Source organism: Coenobita brevimanus, chromosome 4 (assembly GCF_032717465.1).
Source record: "Coenobita brevimanus isolate Jiangsu-jjx chromosome 4, ASM3271746v2, whole genome shotgun sequence".
NCBI lineage: Eukaryota > Metazoa > Arthropoda > Malacostraca > Decapoda > Coenobitidae > Coenobita > Coenobita brevimanus.
The window spans coordinates 24,407,388-24,420,951 of NC_136957.1; positions in this window are offsets into that span (position 1 = coordinate 24,407,388).

Sequence of the window (13,564 nt, forward strand, 5' to 3'; positions counted from 1 at the left end):
ACTCACATACACTCTCCCCATCAGTCTCTCACCCTCCATCCTCTCCACATGGCCAAACCACCTCAGTGTGTTCCTCATAACGCTTCCTATCACATCCACATCAACACCACAACGCTCCTTTATATCCTCATTCGTCAGCCTGTCTCTCCATGTGACTCCACAGGCTCCTCTTAAATAACTCATTTCCACGGCTCTCACTCTTGACTTGTGTCCTTCCAACAACGTCCAAGCTTCACTTCCGTACGTTAGAGTTGGTATCACAATACTGTCATGTAGTAACTTTTTCACTTCCATGCTCACCTCCCTGTTTCTTATCACTGCTTTCAAAGAACCAGCAACCTTTCTTCCCTGCTGTACCCTTTCAAGCACTTCACCCTCCAAACCTCCATCTTTACTCATCACACTACCCAAGTGCTTAAACGTACTCACATTTTCCAATTCCTCACCATCCAACCTCGCTGTACATTCACTGACTTCACCTCTCTCAAAGACCATCACTTTACTCTTCCCTACATTCACCTTTAAATTCCGTTTCTTACACACTCTCTCAAACTCATCCACCAAGCCTTGCAGCTCCCCTTCGTCTTCACTCAACAACACAGTATCATCTGCAAACAACAGTACAGGGAGTTTCCAAACACTATCCTCTCTCACCAGGGCCACTCCAATATCCACTACCCTACCTTGTACCTCTTTTATTACCCCATCCATGTACAGATTGAACAACCATGGAGACATGACACATCCCTGTTTCCAACCCAACTTTCAAAGAGAAAAATTCACTTAGTTCACCATCCACACGCACTGCAGCCTTCGCACCATCGTACATACTCTTCACAGCATTCAACAACTTCCCATCTACTCCATATATTCTTAACACTTTCCACAATCCTAGTCTATCCACCCTGTCATATGCTTTCTCCAAATCCATGAAAGCCGCATACAACTTCTTTCCCTTCTCTAGAAACTTTTCCACTAAAGATCTGAGAATGAATATCTGATCTACACAACCTCTTCCCTTCCTAAAGCCTCCCTGTTCTTCTCCAACTAATTTCTCTGTTCTTTCTCTAACTCTGTCAATAAGTATCCTACCATACACTTTTCCTATTATACTAAGAAGACAAATGCCCCTATGATTACCACACACTTCTTTTTCCCCTTTTCCTTTGTACAAAGGAATAATTATACCTGACTTCCAATCCTCCGGGACTCTACCTTCCTCCCAGGCCAATCTGCACATCTTCCACATCCATTCTACTACTATCTCTCCCCCATGCTTCAGCATTTCACCACACACTCCATCAATTCCTGGGGCTTTCCCTGATTTAACTTTCTTCATTGCTTCCACAACTTCTATCCTACTGATTTCTTCCTGTCCTCTCACCTCCCTCCTTCTCCCAGCCATTCCCCAGCCACTTATACTCGCATTACTTCCATCCTCCACGTTCAACAATTCCTTAAAGTGTTCTCTCCATCTGCTCACTTTTTCTCCCTTCTCCACTAGTAATCTACCATTTTTATCTTTCACTCCCCTGCTAACTTCACTCCCACCCTGTCTTACTCTTTTCACCTCTTTCCAGAACATTTTCTTACAGTCCCTCCACTTTACACTCAAATTCCTTCCAAAGTCCTCATCCACTCTCTTCTTACTCTCTCTTACTAATCTTTTCACCTCTCTCTTTCTTTCTACATATAACTCTCTCTTCCGCCTCTCAACTTCTTCCACGCCCCTATTTCTCATCCATTCATTGTATGCTTTCTTCTTTTTGTTCTTAGTTAAAATCCTGCTGTTAAACATAGTTATTATCGTACTGGTAACATAATTACTATCGTGCTATTAAACAAAGTTACTATACTGCTGTTAGACATAGTTACTATACTGCTGTTAGACATAGTTATTATCCTGCTGATAAAAATAGTTATTATCCTGATGTTAAAGAAAGTTACTATACTACCACTAAACATAGTCAAACATAGTTACTGCCCTTCTGTTAAACAAAGTTAATATCCAGCTGTTAGACATACAGTACAGTTACTATCTCGTTGAAAAAAATAGTTACTATCCCGTTTCTATACATAATTTCTATCCTTCTGTTAAACAAATTTACTATCGTTTTGTTAAACATAGTTACTATCCAGCCTTTAATATGATTACTATCCTGCTGTTAAACATAGTTACTCTCATGCTGTTAAACATAGTTACTCTCATGCTGTTAATCATAGTTCCTCTCCTGTTTTTCAACATAGTTGAAACCCTGCTGTTAAACATAGATACTATCAAACTGTTGCCCAATTAAAATCCTTTGTTACACCCCATCTTTTTAAGAAATAGATGGATAGATATGTAGATACATACCCTCGACAAGTTGATAGAGATAGAGGGGGAAACAAGATACAGTACTGTTCTCATAAAGGTCTTTGTATAAACTTGTAAAGAAGTTATATATATATTAGACTTGTGGACGAGTGGTTGTTATACGTGAGTAGTTTGTAAGTAGATAATCATCGTTCCCATTTGTCATGCAATGACAGGAGAGGTAAAGAATAGTATGGGACTATTTTTATTTGTCTTTGAAATATTAACAAAATCTCTCACACACGAGTGAAGTTAAGTAGAGTCCTCCCTCTCTCTCTCTCTCTCTCTCTCTCTCTCTCTCTTCCATGTTGCTAAGCCCTTCTCCCTACTACCTGTCGCTTCTATGGCCTGTCTCCTTCTGAGCTCTCTTTCCTCAATTCTGGTGAAACGGGGGTCGTGTCACGTGTGTTACACTGTGGTTGGAAAGTTCCAGAAACCTGTGTGTGAGTATGTATGTCACTAGGCTTTGTTCGCCTGCTATCTTGCTGACACACTACCTACATCATCTGACATTGCTACTTCCTATGTGTCGTCGACAATTCCTCAGTTAACTTGCAAGATCATTTCCCTTTCCCAGGCTCGCATGGAGCTGTCTATCTATCTATTTATCTATCTGTCTATTATGATTTGTAATTATAATATGGACTCATAATATTGCTCGGCCACGCCGCTGAAGGTCCTCCGACAGCAATCATCATTGACATATGCTAATCTATTAGTACATAATATTGATTATAATATTGTATACATATAATATTCATAGTAAATTGCAATGATCTAGTAATACATTTTAAACAAGTTGTATACATATTTGAATAAATGCAATGGTTGTTGTATGACATTTTGTAAGATGTGTATGTATAACAGACATACGCATATAATTGTGCAATGGTAATACTGCTAGGTTATACATTACATATTGAGTTTTCTCTTTAGTAATGTCTAATATTTCACCTAACTTGTATGATGATACTGGTAATACAGAATTGTGGTATAATTGTATGACTTTAAATAATATTGTAGTAATATTGTGGTAATACATAATTGTAACATTTTATGAATTGTTACATAATATTGTGATAATGCATAATTGTGTTGACCTTATAATTGTAGTTACATTTTGTTAACCCCTTAACCGCGGGGCGTCACTTTCGTGATACTTGGGAGCAAGGGATCATACCGCGGGGCGTCGCTTGTGTGATTCTGTGTTATTTTGAATTCACCCGGGCTTCCAAGTGGGGGCTTGTATCATCTATCAGTACTGCCAATGTCCAACAATAGTCAGCACTCCTAATCTCATCTGTACTCCCATCCATTGTTGACAATTTAGCCATTTCTCCCCGTTTTTGACTCCCCTCCCTACCCCCCCTCCATTACCCTATCCTCTCACCTGCCCGGCCGTGCTACAGCTAAGTAAATCTTCCGTGGAATTTTTCACTGATTTCATCCATTGAAATAAGCCCTATGTCCTATTCTTATACCAAATAATATATACAAGAAAGAAATAAGGTAAGTGAGAGTGCCATACAACTGGAATTGGCTAATTATCACCTGACAACACCTCACGTGCACTCGTTCGCTAATTTTCGCTGTTTTTTTCCCTTTGAAATATGCCGTATAATCTATTTTCGTAATAAATATACATGTAAGGAGGGAAGGGAGAAGCCTAAGTGATATTTACATTCACCTAGAACTACCTAATTTATAATGTATTGTCTAGATTTCCTGCCAATCATTTGTGCTATACATAGCTGTTTCAAGAGCTAACATTGGTAGCACTGAATATCCCCTAAGTAGGCCTCTACCACGGCCCTCCCTTATCAGTTTACTCTCATCTTCCGAAGTAGAGGTACGTCTGTTTCTTCTTGCTGACTTCAGGGACTTTTTCACCCCCATGCAAAGGGCCCTGTGACCTTTACCCCCTACTAAACCTCGTGTGGAAAGAGGTAAAGGGCAGACAATTGATAAAAGAGTGACTACGATCTTTCTATTGAGTAAAACAGTGCAAGTGGAATTGTAAATAATGTGTAAATAATGTGTAAACAGCAAGTGAAAGTAATGAATGTAAATATACGTGACCAATGGAAAATAGTTTTATAAGTTACTTCAAGTGACAGTGCATAACACAGTGTAAATAAAATGGAAATGTAAATAACGTAAATAAAACAGAGAACGTAAATAGAAATGTAAATGAGTAGTATTATAAGAATACGAGTATATACCCTACGTGTAATGAAAGTGAAAGTTTCACTCTAGCATGTCTGAATACTATGAGTTATGAGAGTGAAGATGAAAGTGACATTCACTCTCAATGCTAGTATACAGGACGAGAAAGTGAATGCTATGTATTTTACTGAAAGAAATTGAATCCCTACAGTGACAATAAACTAATACTACTGAAGGAAACTTATGGATAAAGACTGTAGATATATATAAGTGTTATATAGTAATAGAAATATAAAGTGTGAGGGGTTTTATGAATAATAAATGACAGAGTACCAAGAGCGAACTAGTGCCAGTGCGACGGTCAGACACGCTCGTAATTTTCTATTGCTTTCACAGTGGGTTTTTTTTTGGAGTATGGATCCCAAACTACTTGAAAATCATAGAGTAGTGTTTATAGTGTTAATATCTGGCTGTGGTAATCATATTACGGGTTGTCGGGAAGTGTAAAGTGGAGACTTCGTTACCCAACTTCAGAGGTCTCCACAAGTCCTACGGTAACGACGAAGGCTCAACAAACATTCCAGGAGAAAGCTGAAGGTATGTGCCATAAGCATATGTATTTTTAATATTCTAGGACTAATAACTGATTTTTGGCAAATATTTTTTGAGAGTCTGTCGGAGCCCGAATAACCCCGCGGCACACGCAAAACATCGGTAAACATGCCCACGGTGTAGGGGTTAATGCAACTGTTACATAATTGTGTTGGCCTTATAATTGTAGTTAAAGTTACATAAAAGTTACATCTTGTTAATGCAACTGTTACATAATCGTTACATATTGTTTGTAGTTACATAATTGTAGCAAGTGTAACATAATGCAATCGTTTGTCGTTACATAACTGTTACATATCGTTTGTCGTTACATAATTGTAATAATTGTAGTCCTGACATTAAATCCGGTCATGCTGCGGTCGATGATATGATGTGCCATGCCACTAGCTTGTGGAGACAACCGTTTGTTTTTTGTTTCACTTATAGAACGAGTTTATGTGGTATTTTGGCATTTGTAGTAACACTTACACATATTTTCATTTGTTTGTTATGTGATCTTATTCTGTTTCTTTTTCTTTCTTTCATTTTTTTTTTTTTTGTATGTATTGATTTTCTATAGTTTGTTTTTCTTCGTTTGCCTACGCTTTTTCTGTGTTGTTCATGGTTGCATAATTGCTGGTTAATTCCCTTGGGACTCTTTTTTTAAGATTTAGTTTATATTGCACAGATATTGCTGAAAATGATATTATATAGTCCCATATTTTGTTATTTTATATATATATATATATATATATATATATATATATATATATATATATATATATATATATACACTATATACAGTATTAACTATATACACTGACTTGTTGTTTACTTGTACCTATCGTGGGCAATATATGTGTCAGCACTGTGTGGAAATCATTGTCTTCACGATTGTGTTGAAGATGTTCATTCTTGCTAATGTCACTTGTGTTGGCCATTTTTTTTTTTCTGGTTTTCCTTGTAACTTAATTTACCTGTTTCCACAAGGTAGCTTTAATAAGTGTTTAATATAGTTCTCTTAATCGCTCACTGAGTAACTGTGATGGTATATTTTCTTTATTACTTTGTGGATGTAATATTGTATAGCTGTATTTATGAAACACATATTTTATGTAGGTATAAATGGTAACACTCGATGGTAGTAAATAAATGCCATAATAAATGAATGAATATATACAGTGTAGAATATTTATTGTTGGTGCAAGTATTTAATGACTGAATTATGAAGATAATTGAAGTAGGTGTATGAATTTAAGTTGTAACTACACAGCAGGTTTTATATGTTTGTGCAAAATGTGTTGTCTATCACTGTGTATCGTATGAATGAGGTAACTGTGTAACTCACTAATTTTTTACCGTGGTGGGAATGGTGTGAGTGGTGTTGTACGTGGTGATAGCGTTGTTCTTCACGGGTTGATTGACGTGTTGTGGGGTGTCAGACACACGGCTTGGCGTCCTGTCAGCAAACTCGTATGGTGACGTCGACTTCCCACACTGGTAGCTGTGGTGAGTAAATGAGTAGTGATGAGTAACTTGAGTGAAGATGAGTGAGTAAGATGGGTTGTGATTATGGACTTGGTATTTGCTTCGTTGTCTTGACCTCTTCATTCCTGCATCAGCAGTGGAGATTGGGTGGAGGTAGCAGAGAGAGGAGGGTGAGGTCTGGTGGTTGTGAGTTGTGAGTCGTGTCTCACTCTTCGTTTGTTTGTTTTGTTTTTCATTCTCGATGTTTTCTCGTTTCTTTTCTCTTGTGATTTACTCGTTGTGGGATGAAGACTGTCGTTACTTGTAGGTGCGTGTAGATTATACAGACGGCTCGTGGAGTTGTTACTTGTAATTGATTGTAGATGGTTGTAGTTCGTTGGTTCGTCGTAGAAATTGCAAGATTGTTTGTATCAGTACTTTGTTAAACTACTTGCAAGGCGTCCTGTGACCTCTTCACCTCTACATCAGCGTGATGATCGGGGAGACAGAGGGGGCTGGTTGGAGAGAATACTCTCAGGTGCTGGTTGTGAGTTGTTGGTTGTGAGAGTTTTTTTTTTTTTTTTTCAATTTTGATATTTTGTGGGAATTCACTGTTGATTCGTAGACGAGGTTCGTATACGTTCGCTAACAACCAAATCTCATAAAGGACTTTGTATAAACTTGTAAAGAAGTTATATATATATCAGACTTGTGGACGAGCGGTTGTTATACGTGAGTAGTTTGTAAGTAGATAATCATCGTTCCCATTTGTCATGCAATGACAGGAGAGGTAAAGAATAGTATGGGACTATTTTTATTTGTCTTGGAAATATTAACAAAGTCTCTCACACACGAGTGAAGTTAAGTAGAGTCCCGCGAGCTACCTCCCTGTCTCTCTCTCTCTCTCTCTCTCTCTCTCTTCCATGTTGCTAAGCCCTTCTCCCTACTACCTGTCGCTTCTATGGCCTGTCTCCTTCTGAGCTCTCTTTCCTAAATTCTGGTGAAACAGGGGTCGTGTCACGCATGTTACACTGTGGTTGGAAAGTTCCAGAAACCTGTGTGTGAGTATGTGTGTATGTCACTAGGCTTTGTTCGCCTGCTATCTTGCTGACACACTACCTACATCATCTGACATTGCTACTTCCTATGTGTCGTTGACATTTCCTCAGTTAACTTGCAAGTTCATTTCCCTTTCCCAGGCTCGCATGGAGCTGTCTATCTATCTATTTATCTATCTATCTATTATGATTTGTAATTATAATATGGACTCATAACACTGTGAAAGGGGAGATAGATAGATAGATAGAGAGAGACAGACAGACAGACAGACAGACAGACAGAGACAGACAGACAGAGAACAGACAGACAGGGGAGACAGACAATGGGGGAAAAGAAAGACATGATGGACTGAAAAAGGAGAGAGATAGAGAGGATGATGGAGTGATAGATAGAAGACCGGATAGAAAGAGGTAAGTGACAAGGGAGACAGACAGATAGGGAAGGGCAGACATAGGACAGATAGCTATAAAGGTAAAGAAGATGGCTAGAAAGGAGTGATAAGAGCAGGTAAATAGCTAGTTCCAAGGAAAAGAGAGGATTAATTGAAGGGAAGAGATGGGGAGGATATAATTAAATAGAGATAGGATAAAGGCTAAGGGTGGATAGAAAAGGCTTATATATAAATGTAGACAAACAGAGTCAGGGAAGACAAAGTGGATATATAGATTGAGAAGAGAGAGAGATAGAGATAAGATGAGAGGGGATAGGGGACAGAGAGATAGATAGATTTAGTGGGAGAAAGGAAAGGGAATAAACTGAAAGTGGAGGGATAGGAAGGGCAGAGAGACTGATACATGGGGAGACAGGATAGGTAGAAAGGGAAGATAAATAAAAATGGAGGAAATATATACTAAGAGAGTGGGGGGCAGGTGATGCAAAAGCTAATAATATGGATAGATAATGAGGGGAAGGCAGGTGACAGAAAGGGGAATAAATGGATAGATAGATAGACAGACAGGAGGAAAGGTGAGAGGACAGATAGATAAATAGAGAGGCAGATAGATAGACAGACTTAGTGACAGGTAATGGAATGGATAAGCAGAAATAGGAGATTCATAGACTGATGGGTAGAGAGAGGAGACAGCTGTTTACCAGAGAGGGCAAATAAACAGACAGGAAAAAAAGAGAGGTAGGGACTGAAGAATGGAAGAAGGGGGATGGATGATAAGTCATAAATACAGAGAAAAATATATATTGGACACAGAAGAGTAAATAGAGTAAACAGAGATAAGACAGACCAGTTCTAATATTAAAATGATCTGTTGGTAAACAACCTAAAATATTTAAGATGATTGAAATGGTCAGTTGGTAAACAGACTAAAATAGTTAAGATAAACAAGGTGATGTGTTGGTAAACAGACTAAAATAGTTAAGATGAATAAAATGATGTTGGTAAACAGACTAAAATATTTAAATAAAATGGTCTGTTGGTAGGCAGACTAGAATAGTTAAGAAAAATAAAACGGTCTGTTGACAAGCAGACTAGAATACTCAAGATGGAGAAAGTGCTCTGTTGGTAAACAGAGTAAATAGTTAAAATGAATACAATGGTCTGTTGGCAAACGGACTAAAATACTCAAGATGGAGAAAATGCTCTCTTGGTAAACAGAGTAAATAGTTAAGATGAATAAAATGGTCTGCTGGTAAACAGACTAAAATGGTTAAGATGAATAAAGTCGAATGTTGGCAAACACACTAAAATAGTTAAGATGAAAAAAATAGTTTTGTTGGGAAGAGACTAAAATAGTTAAGATGAATAAAATGGTCTGTTGGTAAATAGACTAAAATAGTTCTCTCTGTTGCCAAACTCCTTAACCCCTTAAGACCGCAATTATTTCAGGCAGGATGCCTCCCTCAGCAGCATTTCGGGGGTGGTTTGGCGACTTTCACCAAGAGAACATTGATTGTGTTCTGGCTAAAGAGGAAGACTTTACACACCTGACAACGCAGTCTGCACCCCCGTAGGCCTAATGGTTACCGCACAATCGCGCGTCAAAGTTCATAAAAATTTATAAGTTACCCCTCGAAAACAATCGAAAACGTGAAAATTTTGACAACTACCTGTTTTTCTTATTGAAATAGGTCATTTCAAAGCGTTTTGTCACACCAACCATGAAAACAGGTGTATGTAGGTGTGGGGAGATTACTAGGCTGTGGGGAGATAAAGTAGGCTGTGGAGAATAGGCCTATAGGTAGGGGGGTTGGAAATAACCAGCTTTTGCATGAAAAGAAAGCACTTCCGTGTGTTCTGTAACATCTATCATGAAAACAGGTGTGTATGTACATGTGGGGAGATAACTAGTGTGAAGAGTAGGCCTACAAGGCCTTGATGGTACTTGGGGAGAAAAATTTCGGCAACAACTAAATTCTCTCGTGGAAACCCTCCATTTCAATAGGCTTTGTCATGTCAACCATGAAAACAGGTGTGTATGTAAGTGTGGGGAGATAAAACAGGTGTGGGGAGTAGCTTTACAAGGCCTCATAGTCATTCAGAAGCTAACACAGACACATATAAATGTTTATAACCATCAAGGACATCAAAATAAAGTTGAGTAATGCGATAGATGCATGATATGAAAAGGGGGAAAAAAAAAGCAATAATTTGTTTCTGATTTCTCCTTTTACAGCCCTAACTTATCATTACATTTATTTATTACGCTTATTGTTACACATTTGTCACACTTATCATTACAATTACCACACTGTCATTACACTTTGTCAAACTTATTACAATTTCGGCAACAACCTGATACCTCTCGGGGGTCTGTAGGGGGTTGGAAAGGTAGTGAGGTACGAGGGAGGGATGGGATGGGGTTCGCGGGGGACACAGAGCTAGCAGGGTGGGAGGAGGGGCGACAGTGGGTGGGAAGGGACACAGGTGGTGGTGGGAGGAGAGATGCAGGTGCATGGGAGGGCGATTGGGGACAAGGAGGGAGTGAGGGAGTGGAGTAGAGGGTGGGACGGAGGCAGCCCAGAAGGGGGGTGCCCCCCCACCGCCCGGGTTGGTCCGATCCCCCCTCACGCCACCTCATGGGTGAGTTCTCATTGGCCTGAAGCCTACGTCATAATCGGGGTGAAGGAAGCGCTCCGCAGTTTTTTACAGGCCCCAATCATTTGATGCGATTAGGTATTTTGGCGTAAAACTCAAATCACATCAATTGATGTGATTAGGCTTTTAGGAGTTAATCCTGTAAGGGGTGGCGAAAAACTAATCGCCCTATGTCACACGGTCCCCGCCATTTCATTGCCCTGCTTTTTGCTCATTCCCCTCTCTCCCATGTACAGTTGCCCACAAGTTTCTTTTCATAATCAGTGATGTGATACTTAAGCATTCACAAATCAAGTACCAAATAGAAAACACTTGAACAAATCAGTGGTGTCATCAGACTTTACATCATAAGGGTGGACTTTCATGGGAAAATCAAATTTGGAAGTAGCGAGTGAGAGAGATACTGGATGGGAAAGAAACGGAACTTTTGTGGTCAACTGTACCTCTCCACTCCATCTCTCCATCTCATCCCGGGAATCCCCCACCCTCTCCCCCTCTTTCTCCTACTCACTCACATACACTCTCCTCGTTAGTCTCACGTGCTCAATCCCCTGCGCATGGCCAAACCTCCTCAGTGTACTTTTCTTAAAATCCATAATGCTCCTTCACCTCCTTATTTTGTCAGTCTGCTTCTCCAAGTAACTCCACATGCTCCACTCAGATATCTCATTTCCACTGCTCTCACTCTTGACCTGTGTCCTTCCAACAAGGGGCAAGCTTACCTTCCATTTATTAGAGTTGGTATCACAATACTGTCATGCAGTGACTTTTTTTTTTATTTTTATTTTTTTAACTGCTCACTTCGCTGTTTCCTTTCACTGCTTTCAAAGAACCAGCAACCTTTGTTTCTTGTTGTACACTTTCAGGCACTTCACCCACCAAACTTCCATCCAAGTACCTAATGCACTAACATTTTCCATTTGCTAGTTGTTTATATGAATAAAATGGTATTTGGGTAAATAGTGTAAAATAGGTATGATGAGCAAAATTATCAACCAGTAACTGTACTATAGTAAAATGGTAAACATTAAAAAATGTTTTGTCGGTAAATACACTAAAATAGTTAAGATGATTACCTGGGTAAATACCAGATGTTGTCAGACATGGTTTAACACCTACAGAAAGTGATCAAGAAAGGAACAATTTGATCCTTGTGGGCGATTTTAATTATAAAGAGGTGAACTGAATGAGTGGGCATCAGGACATAGTGAATATTCGAGATGTAGGATTTTGTTAATTATAGCACTGAGTAATGCACTGACCCAGAGGGTCAAAGAAGAGTGTAAATGTTGAGGTGATGACGCACCAGCAAGACTAGATTGTCTGCTAACCAAATATCCTGATGTAACTGAATCTCTGAAATATCTGTATCCTGTAAGAAAAAATGATAATGTTGTGACTGAGTTCCAAATGATGGAAGGGAATGTGGCACCAACAGATCAGCTATCCAGGCGCGGAATATACAACTTTGGGAAACCAAACTTTAAAGGATTGAGGAAATTTATAGAAGCGGACTGGAACAGATTCAGGAAAAGAAGACACACACAGAGGAAGAAGGATACCATACCTTTCAAAGCATACATACTTGGGAGGGGAAAATTATGTGCCAAGAGTATGTGGGCGAGAGAACTGGAAACAGAGTTGGTTCAACAAAGGTGTACGATAGAAAAAGGGGAATGGGATGCAGCATGGAACAAGTGATAAAAAGAGGTAACAGAAAAACAAAGGCAGCAACAATACATCTAGAAATGAATATACAAGACTCTGCAGACAGAAAGAAATTTTGAAAAGGGTATAATCGACAAATATTAGGGGGAACCGTTTGTGTATATATATATATATATATATATATATATATATATATATATATAGATAGATAGATATAGATATGCTTGACGACAATGTCACATTCAAACACAGGGGAGGAATTAGTAAGCTGAAAGTAGAAGGAAAGGTCCACAAAGGTGCGGTACTTAAAACTGAAATAGTAAACAAAAATGTCCAGTCGGTTTTCACTTTGTGTAGGGAGGGAGTGATTAGAAATGTAGTGCAAAACAGATATAAAAGTGGAAGTGCGGGAAGAGTATAAATTACTAGAAATGTAAGATGTAAGGAAGGCCCAAATGCCTGATGGGATCTCAAACTGCATACTAAAGGAATGGAGAGAACAAGTAGTTGATAAGATTCAAGGTTTAATTGTGAGTTCTCTTGAAGGGAAAGCGCCAGGGGGTTAGAAGAGGGATATTCTGGTACCAAATTACAAAGAAGGGAACAAAGAAAAAAACCTGAATTATGTAGCTGTGTCCCTCACCGACATGGTCCCAATAATGTCTGAGGGAATCCTGAAAGACAGATGAATAAAATATTTGGAGATGGACATATTGGCAGAAAAGCAGTGTGTATTCAAGAATAGAAGATCGTGTATCTCTAACTCGTTGAGCTCCTACTCAAGAATGACTGAAGTGCTACAGGAGAAAGATAATTGGGTGGATTGTGTATACTTAGATCTGGAGTACCATTGACAAAGTACCCCAAGAGTGACTAGTGTGGAAATTTGAGCCCATAGAAGGAATGGATGAAAGACTCCAAGATAGGCAGACAGATGAGAACAGTAATAAAGTTGACGGTGTAAGGGAGTTGGGAAGTGGGAAATGGAGTCCCACAAGGCACGATGGTGGCGCCTGTAATGTTCCGAATCTACATAAACGATACGGTGGATGGAATGAACAGTTACGTAAGCCTATTTGCAGACGATGCAAAGATCATGAGGAGATTCGAAGTTGAAAAGGACTCCAAATGATGCAGAAAGATATGGACTGCTTGAAATTCATTGCTAAAAATTTCTAAATTCTGGATATAGGTAAAAGCAGTAGGAG